The sequence below is a fragment of the Epinephelus lanceolatus genome, chromosome 23, assembly GCF_041903045.1.
Source record: "Epinephelus lanceolatus isolate andai-2023 chromosome 23, ASM4190304v1, whole genome shotgun sequence".
NCBI classification, from domain to species: Eukaryota; Metazoa; Chordata; class Actinopteri; order Perciformes; family Serranidae; genus Epinephelus; species Epinephelus lanceolatus.
The window spans coordinates 9,031,617-9,039,446 of record NC_135756.1 but is presented as its reverse complement, the minus strand read 5'-3'; the positions used below and the strand labels follow the sequence as shown (position 1 = coordinate 9,039,446).

At 45.2% G+C, this 7,830-nt stretch overlaps 1 long non-coding RNA gene across 1 annotated transcript; it reads right to left on the bottom strand.

Annotated features, from left to right (window-relative positions):
* Positions 1 to 224: 224 nt before the first annotated feature.
* On the bottom strand, positions 225 to 7,355 carry LOC144461801 (uncharacterized). The gene is made up of 2 exons (XR_013490428.1): positions 760 to 7,355; positions 225 to 638 (listed from the first exon to the last, which is right to left on the bottom strand). It is a non-coding gene; the product is annotated as an uncharacterized LOC144461801 (long non-coding RNA).
* Positions 7,356 to 7,830: the final 475 nt, after the last annotated feature.

The following is a 7,830-nucleotide window of genomic DNA, read 5'->3' as shown; positions in this document are numbered from 1 at the left end:
CATGGCAACAACATTGATTAGGTAACGGAATCATGGTGTAACCGCAGATTCACAAAGTACAGCCGTTGCCATAGCTGATGCTATTTTTGTGTGTTTTCAGTTTTTTGAAGTTAATTGTAACGTTTTGACCTCCCAGAAAATCTTATTCAGTGTTTGGTTTTACTAAAATATCCTTTAAATAGTCAGATGTTCAGTTTTTCTGGGAAGAACGTTTTGTTTTTATGGTTTTAAGTTTGATTTTTACTAGCTGAAACTAGTAGCATTAGCTTTACCAAAGTAAACCAAATACACCGTGCTAACCAAGCTAGCTGCTAATGTAAGGGCTCTCTACACCCTCTTGTTCCATTATAGAGTGGTGCAGGAATGAGTCCTCAAAACCGATAATGAGTTAGCATTTAAGCACTCCTGGTTCCCTCAACTTAAAGTCAATAGTGTTATGATAGCTTTATTGGTAGCTCAGTGAATGTCTTGCAGATGTGGGTGTGGTTTAGGCAGGTGGTAGGAGGCAGGGTCAGCACTGACATCACACTTGGGGGTTGGTAGTGTTGTCTCATTAGCCGCTATTAGTAGTATCTGGAGGGAGAGCTGAAGAGGCCTTGGAGTTGAGCGGGTACGCCACGAGGGAGATGGAGGACATTCTGAGGGCAAAAAGAGACTGAGAAAGTTTTTGACAGCATAAATTAGCCATGTAAATGCACATGTACTCTGAACAACCATGAAGAGTGAGTTGGCTGGACAACTGGTCCAACGGAGCGGCACCTGAGGGGTGTACAGCTGAGTCCTCCGGTCTGAGCGAGCTGGTCATGAGGAGCAAGAGTAGTAGCCTGGTGGTGTTGAGGGAACCAGTCTGATGCTAACTTCCATGGCACCCTACAAAATAACATCACCCCTGCAGCACTCTATGGTCACTTCTGACTCCAAAAATCCAAGATGGCGACAGCTAAAATGCCAAACTTGAGGCTTCAAAATGGGCCCAATGGTTGACGTCATGGTGGTTACGTCCATTACTTTATACAGTCTATATGCTCATAGTGGGCTGCACTGTGACAAAAAAGGAAATCATCAACCTTGATGAGCCATGTAACCTTAGGTTGAGTCTTAAAGGCAAAAATTAATTATCTAAAAAGTAAAGTTATAAACATTTCATTTCATTATTCACATTTCATCCAGGTTTCTCAATGCAGGGACGAACAGAAGACAACAACAAAATCTGTATGTATGTGTTGTGAGGTGCCACAATTTTAGCTCACATTTAAATGGTCATAAAGATAAAGAAATGGGCCTTTAATGTCTTATTAAAGCACCAAGTGGTGACAAAATGAGACAAAGACGATGCTTCCACTAGTCTTAAAACAATGCTGTTAGATTTCAGAAAGTTCTAAAGCTGAGTTGAGTTATTCAGGACCCAGCTGACTGAAAAACCTATAACTGCCAACTATGCTGCCAACTCAGCATCACAAAGCTGGGGGAGGGGAGGTTGGCATGGTGACCTGACTAGTCGCACCGCCACCATCAACAGATGGCGCCCTGCAGATGGCACGGGGAGCCGTTGGAGGGCACACAGGGGATAACGGACAAACCTGTGAGCTGGACAGTGACTGGATCTGTGGAACAAAGAGGAACCTTCTACACAACCAGTAACATGAGGGCTGTGGGCCGGGCTTGTTACGCAGCAAAGTATATGTTCACCTTTTAGAATGTTTTATTTATTTATTAAGTACTCATAGATGAAGTTTAGTGACTTTGTTGTGTGACTCTGACTTTCACTCACACAGGAAGTGTGTCATCTAAAGCTCTCTGTTGTCACTGAACACAACTCCCTTCCTGCTGTTTACTGTGTAGCTCGCTGCAGAACTCCCGACTCACAGTCGTGCACACAGAGGAGGGATATACGGCAGCAGGCTGGTGACACAGAGCTTAACAGTTCAAATCAAGGACCATCAGTGTATGTGAGCAAAGTTCTGTACATTCTGTGTGTCCTCTCCTTGCATCACAGAAATGCCCTTTGGTTATACGTGACAACCCCGAGATGGTGATGTCAGCAACTGTATGTCCACCTGGTGGCTCTTAAAGGGCTACGCCATGCTTACTTTTTCAGTCTCTCTTTCAAACTTGTGCCACTGCTTTGAGAGGGACACACAATATTTTGTGGCAGCGTGTTGATATATTGTGCCGAAAAATGGGTGAAAATTTGTGTCGTATTTTCATCGCTGACGATTGGAGCTGATCACAGCTGGGATTAATACCTGTGTATACTGCAGAGTCATTTGTCCTGAGAGTGACTGTAACCTTCCCCACGTAAGACAAAAGCCAGATGTTAGTGGGTGTTGGGTGTTTTTTTGTGCAGTGGGAAAGGGGACATTAGTTGACTTCTTGCCAAAAGTTAGATGAGAAGATTAATATCCTTCTCATGTCTGTACATTAAATATGAAGCTACAGCCAGCAGCTGGCTTGACCTGTTTTTATTCCCATGGTGTCAAATACAGCACCCTGGTCAGTGGCACTTTTCCTCTTTTACCAACACTTAAGGCTCCACAGTAGGTGTTTCTCAAAGTCAAGGAAGTATCCTTAAATGGCTGAATTTCAAGGATGCTACGTCGTCAAATCGCACCTAAGGACTGTTCCAATGTCAAGGATCCTTCCAATTTTGCAGAGGACAGAGTCCTTCTTTCAGAGAATTTTCAAGGATGCGTGTGTGTATCCTCAGCGGGTATAAATACCCACAATTCTTTGTGCACGATTTGCTAGCATTGAAGGCGGGGCCTCTTCAATGAAAAGCTGCCCATCAGAGCTCCGTAGGACGTGCCAGAAACAGCACCCATGCAGGAGGCATCCTGATCACATGCCCGAACCACCTCAACTGACCCCTTTTGACGCGAAGGAGCAGCGGCTCTACTCCGAGCTCCCTCCGGATGTCCTAGCACCTTAAGTCCCGAACATACTCGGGCATACTATAAGCTGAGCGGACTCCGCGAGGAATGTCCGCAGTCATTCGGGCTTCCATAGTCGAGCGCACTTCCGCGTTGTAGTTTCCTGTAAAAATGTCCGTGAAACACACTACATTACCCACAATTCTTGCGCGTCGATGTGAAAAATACATGCCGAGCAGTCACTGGTGGGCAGAACGGAGTCCGCGCGGTCGTAAAATCTGAGCTTTGCGTGCACAGGGCTTGCGGACGTCTGCTTTTGGTCCGGGCGGACCTCCGCGGAGTCCGCTCCGCGTATGTTCCGCCCGCGTATGTTCGGGCCTTTACCCTATCTCTTAGGCTGAGCCCAGTCACTCTAACAAGGAAACTACGTCCCCAGAGCCAGTCTACGATGCCAGATATCAGCACGCCTGGGGCCCTGCCCCTGCCTGCCACCTGGCACACAATGCACCAAGGGTTAAGGGTGGTAGGCGGAGCGATGGCTCCATGTCCTTTTTTTGGGGGCCCCATGGCCCAAGGCCCAGCCACCAGATTCTCGCTGGCGATCTCCCCACCAGGTCTGGCTCCAGAGGGAGGCCCTGGTGTCTCCATACCGGCCGAGGTGCTCAGAGTCCGAACTGTCTGTTTCATCAAGTAGCCATGGAAACTAACACATCCAAAACTGATGCTAGAGGGGTACTTAGAGCATCTTAGTTTGAGACTTAGGGCAACTGACCAAGTTGCAGTATTTGTCGAGTTTGGAGTGAGAACATATTGGCTGGTTATCTTAGCTTAGCTTAGCATAAAGGCTGGAAACAGGGGAAACAGCTACCCTAGCTAACAAAATCCACCTACAGGTACTTCTAAATCTCACTAATTAACACGTAATCTCTACAGACAGTTTCTGCATATGTATTTCATTACAACTAACTGTTTCCCGAACCATGTTATGGTGTTTCCACCTATTTTTTTTGCCATGCTAGCATACATGTAGTAGGGTTGGCTGTCCCACCTTAAAGGTCAGTCCACCTTAAGGGATCCTGATTAGGTTTTAACGAGCATCAGGTGTAGCTCATTCATGCCACCATGCAAATCCTCAGGCTGCAAAGACACTGTTCCTCATTCCTGTGGTGAGTCATGTTGAGGTGTAAATTCAAACTGTGTCCTTTGTTTCTTTGACTTGTATGTTTTGGTGTCCTGAATGTGGCTTGTAGAATTTATTGATAGTTCAGTGTTGTGGGACACCAGATTTTCCCTTGACGGCCAGCACACTGGGTTACACGACCCCCCCAACTAAGTTCATTTACAAATCCAAAAATGTTGAACTATTCCTTTAAATAAGACAGAAGAGGGACTCTTGCATTTCATTACCAAAAACCTCCTTTACTGGTGGCTTTGTCACAACAATATAGAGGTTAAAAATTCAAGTGCAAAGTTGTGAACTCATAGGCAGCTCCAGAATTTTATTTGTGTGTCAGTTCCTCCAAGTGAAGACAGATAGTCATATTATTTAACTGCACAGCCATCAAAGTTTGATCACCTAACATGTCTACAATCATGATTCTAAAGTCTCTCTCTCGCTGTTGGAGAATTCACAACATTCTTATCCTGACTGCAGGGGAGGCTATCTGCAGGACTGCTGTGTGCAGACCCAACATCTGGGAGGCTCGGGAGAAACATTTCTTGAATACTTACTTACTCTTGGATAAACAATTTCATGGGGGAGTGAGCTCCTGGTGTAGGCTCCCTCGCTACAAAATTACCCACCTAATGGCTTTTGACTGAAACATTACTGTCAAATAAATGAAAATGTGTGAACGCAAGAGTGGCCATTACACAGCGTTATGTTTAATATAAATTTCAGATTACTTGGCGAGGCTCATTTTACAGGCGAGTGAGCAATGCATTTTGTCTCCTTACTGCAAACGTGTTATGGGTTACAAAACGCGTGATATGGCCATTCATTACAAAGCTTTCAGAGAGGGTGTAGGATAGTTTGAATAAAACACTTTAAGCACGCGGACGTTGGGAATACATTACTGGAATGGGGTTTAGTTAGAAGCAGCAGTAGCAGGGTTTGTGTTGGCACGGAGGGGAACAGTCGGCGACAACCCTCGTGCCCCCTCATTTTGTTTTTCCTCCTCGAGAGCAGACAGAAATATGCTAAATATGCAGCAGTGTGACCTGAGTCCATAGATCAGGGTTTATTTTTAGGAAAGGCGCCTCACTCCCTTTGCTCCACCCAATTTTTCTCATTATCTGTAACAGGGTTGGCACTTGCAGAGATAACAGCTGAATGCCTGCTCTTCAGCTCTCCAGTGTGAGGATGTGGATGGTGTACAGCAATAAGACAGGTCCATTAAAGGTTCGGTATGTAACTTTCAAAAAATCCTTCTTATTAGGGACCCCTCTCTCCGACATCCCTAAGTGAACTGCAGTCAGCATCATCTGTTGCCACGAGTGCATGGACCTCAAACTAATGACTAAGGAGAAATTTGGACCCCATGGCTGCACTGGTGGGGAACCACTGCCCATGAAAGTTTCTCAGTGGTGCATGAAGCCAAAAAAGCTCTATTTCCATGGTATGAAATTACCTGGATCTTCAGCATTGTGGGGCCCATAGAGCAATTGACTTACAGTGGCTAAGCTGAACAGCTAACTTGCAGTTTAGTGCTCCACTAATTTAAATGGGGATAGAATTATTTCATTGTGTCGCTCTTCTTGACTTTCCAAATACTGGACTGAATGGATCATTCTGCGTATAGACGTCTCTTTCCCATTGTAAGTCTACGGAGTAAGTCTTTTTAGGCCCTATGGCATTATGTGATGGACCCAGACAGTGTAATTCCACTTTTGGCTGCTATGTAAAACCGGCTTCAAAGCCCAGCACTGTTCCTGGGGGCTTTTGAGGGCGAGCAGCCAAAACAGTGACGAACAAGAGACTGACTTTGTTCCACTAGAATCATGTTGATAGAACACTGAAAAATAAATTACAATCATATCTAGAGTAACGTTACTATCTGTATGTTCCCATATTTTATTTGGACCATTGGCTCCATTATACTAACTTGCTTGCCATTTGCAAATTACTTTATCAGCTAATGTTACAAAGCAACCAATGGTAGATCAATGCACTTTACAGCTAGCTGGCTAACCTTACCTTAGCTTAGGTTACAGTCATTGGTGACCTAGCTGGCTGTAACTTAGCTACAATGCATGGATCTGGCACTAATTGCTTTGTAGCTGATGAAGTAATTTGCAAATCCAGCCCGTTCTCACTTCCAACTTCCCAAAAACTGCCGCTGTGTTAGTGATCTCGGCATCACACAGCGACGCACAGAGGCACCTTTCACAACAGCATGATGCGTACCAGGTGGCAGCAGTTTGTGATGCCGTTGGCAACTACCCAGCTCATAAAACACCACTGCTTTGTTAGTGGACATTGGCGTCAGACATCGACACACAGAGGCAGAGTTTGTGGCACTATGAAAAGCACTGGCTGACTGAAGTATGTAATGCCAGCAAGTACCGTAGTATAAAGAGCAAGAAAGTCAGTATAGGGCGGGCAAGAGGGGAGGTGTATTGGTCAAACAAAGTCGGACTGTCACCCGGGAGCCTGCTGTTAGTTTCCTGTTTGAAACCAAAAGTCAATGGAATTATTTTAATAACAATGTTGTGTATTAGAAGGCTATGTGTAGCATGCTAGGGTAGTGACATAAATATATCACATGACGTATGTCATATAATGTTACATGACATTGGTAACAACCATTATTATTTCAGGCCAATCCATGACCAACTGAGATAAGAACATGTTGGCAAACCAGTCCCAGGAGTCTGGATGAATTAGTTGATGGAATCCACTCAATAAGGTACTTTGCTACCTATGTTAGCTAGCAATTCATCCACATTAAGCCTGATTCATGGTCCTGCGTTAAATCAATGATGTACCTACGTCGTAAGGTACGTGGCTATGCAGGAGGCTCGCCGTAGCCCCCGGCGTAGCCTGACGTGCACCTCCCAAAAATCTACACGTCGAGGCAACGCAGACCTAGCGCAGACCGAGAGGGCTGTGATTGGTTTGCTTGGTAGCAACGCATTTCCGGTTCCGTATTTCCAGATTGCGCCATCCCCACCATCTTTAAACATCTTCTGTTGTGATGTAGATGTTGCAGTATTAATATACTTTCTTCGACATCCAACAACTCCAACTCCAGCAAGATTCTCTCTATCTCGGTCACCATTGTTCACTGTGACCGGAAAAGCCGGAAGCTAAACAAAGAATCAACTAGAGACGACGATAACCATTCAGGAAAGGAATGCAGCCCCCTACCGCTGTGGCGGTGAATTGCACCACGACGAAATGGAGTGACAGAGAAGTTTGAAGGGTTCACGACGGCGTCACGGCAACGACGTAGGTACGCCACAGGACCATGAATCAGGCTTTAGAAGTCAAACTAACGTTAGCCAGCATTAGCCAACTAAAATCACAATATCACTATATATTTTACGTCAGTGTTTTGTCTGGGGGGGGTTTCAGCACCGGGGGGGGGCACCGAAATTATGATAGGGAGCGCTAAATTTGATGAATTCACTGTTAAAAAAGAGACAAGAATTAGTTAGCGCACCCTGCTGTTCTGCTTCAGTCCCACCACCAAGGGATCTCGAGAGGAACACGTAAGGCAGCTCTGGAGAAGGACCTTCAGTCAGCGGACATAATAGCTTGAATCCTTCACATAGAAATCAGTCCACAGGCTGTGCTAGGCAAGCGGGAGAGTCGAGGACCGTCTCGGTTTTAAGTTCCGTTACAATCTGTTCAGCCACTGGCAATAAAAAACAATTAATACATGTAAAAAGTTACGTACAGTACCTTTAACACAACCAGGCTCCTTTCATATATTTGGGGAAAAATAGATGTCAGTGA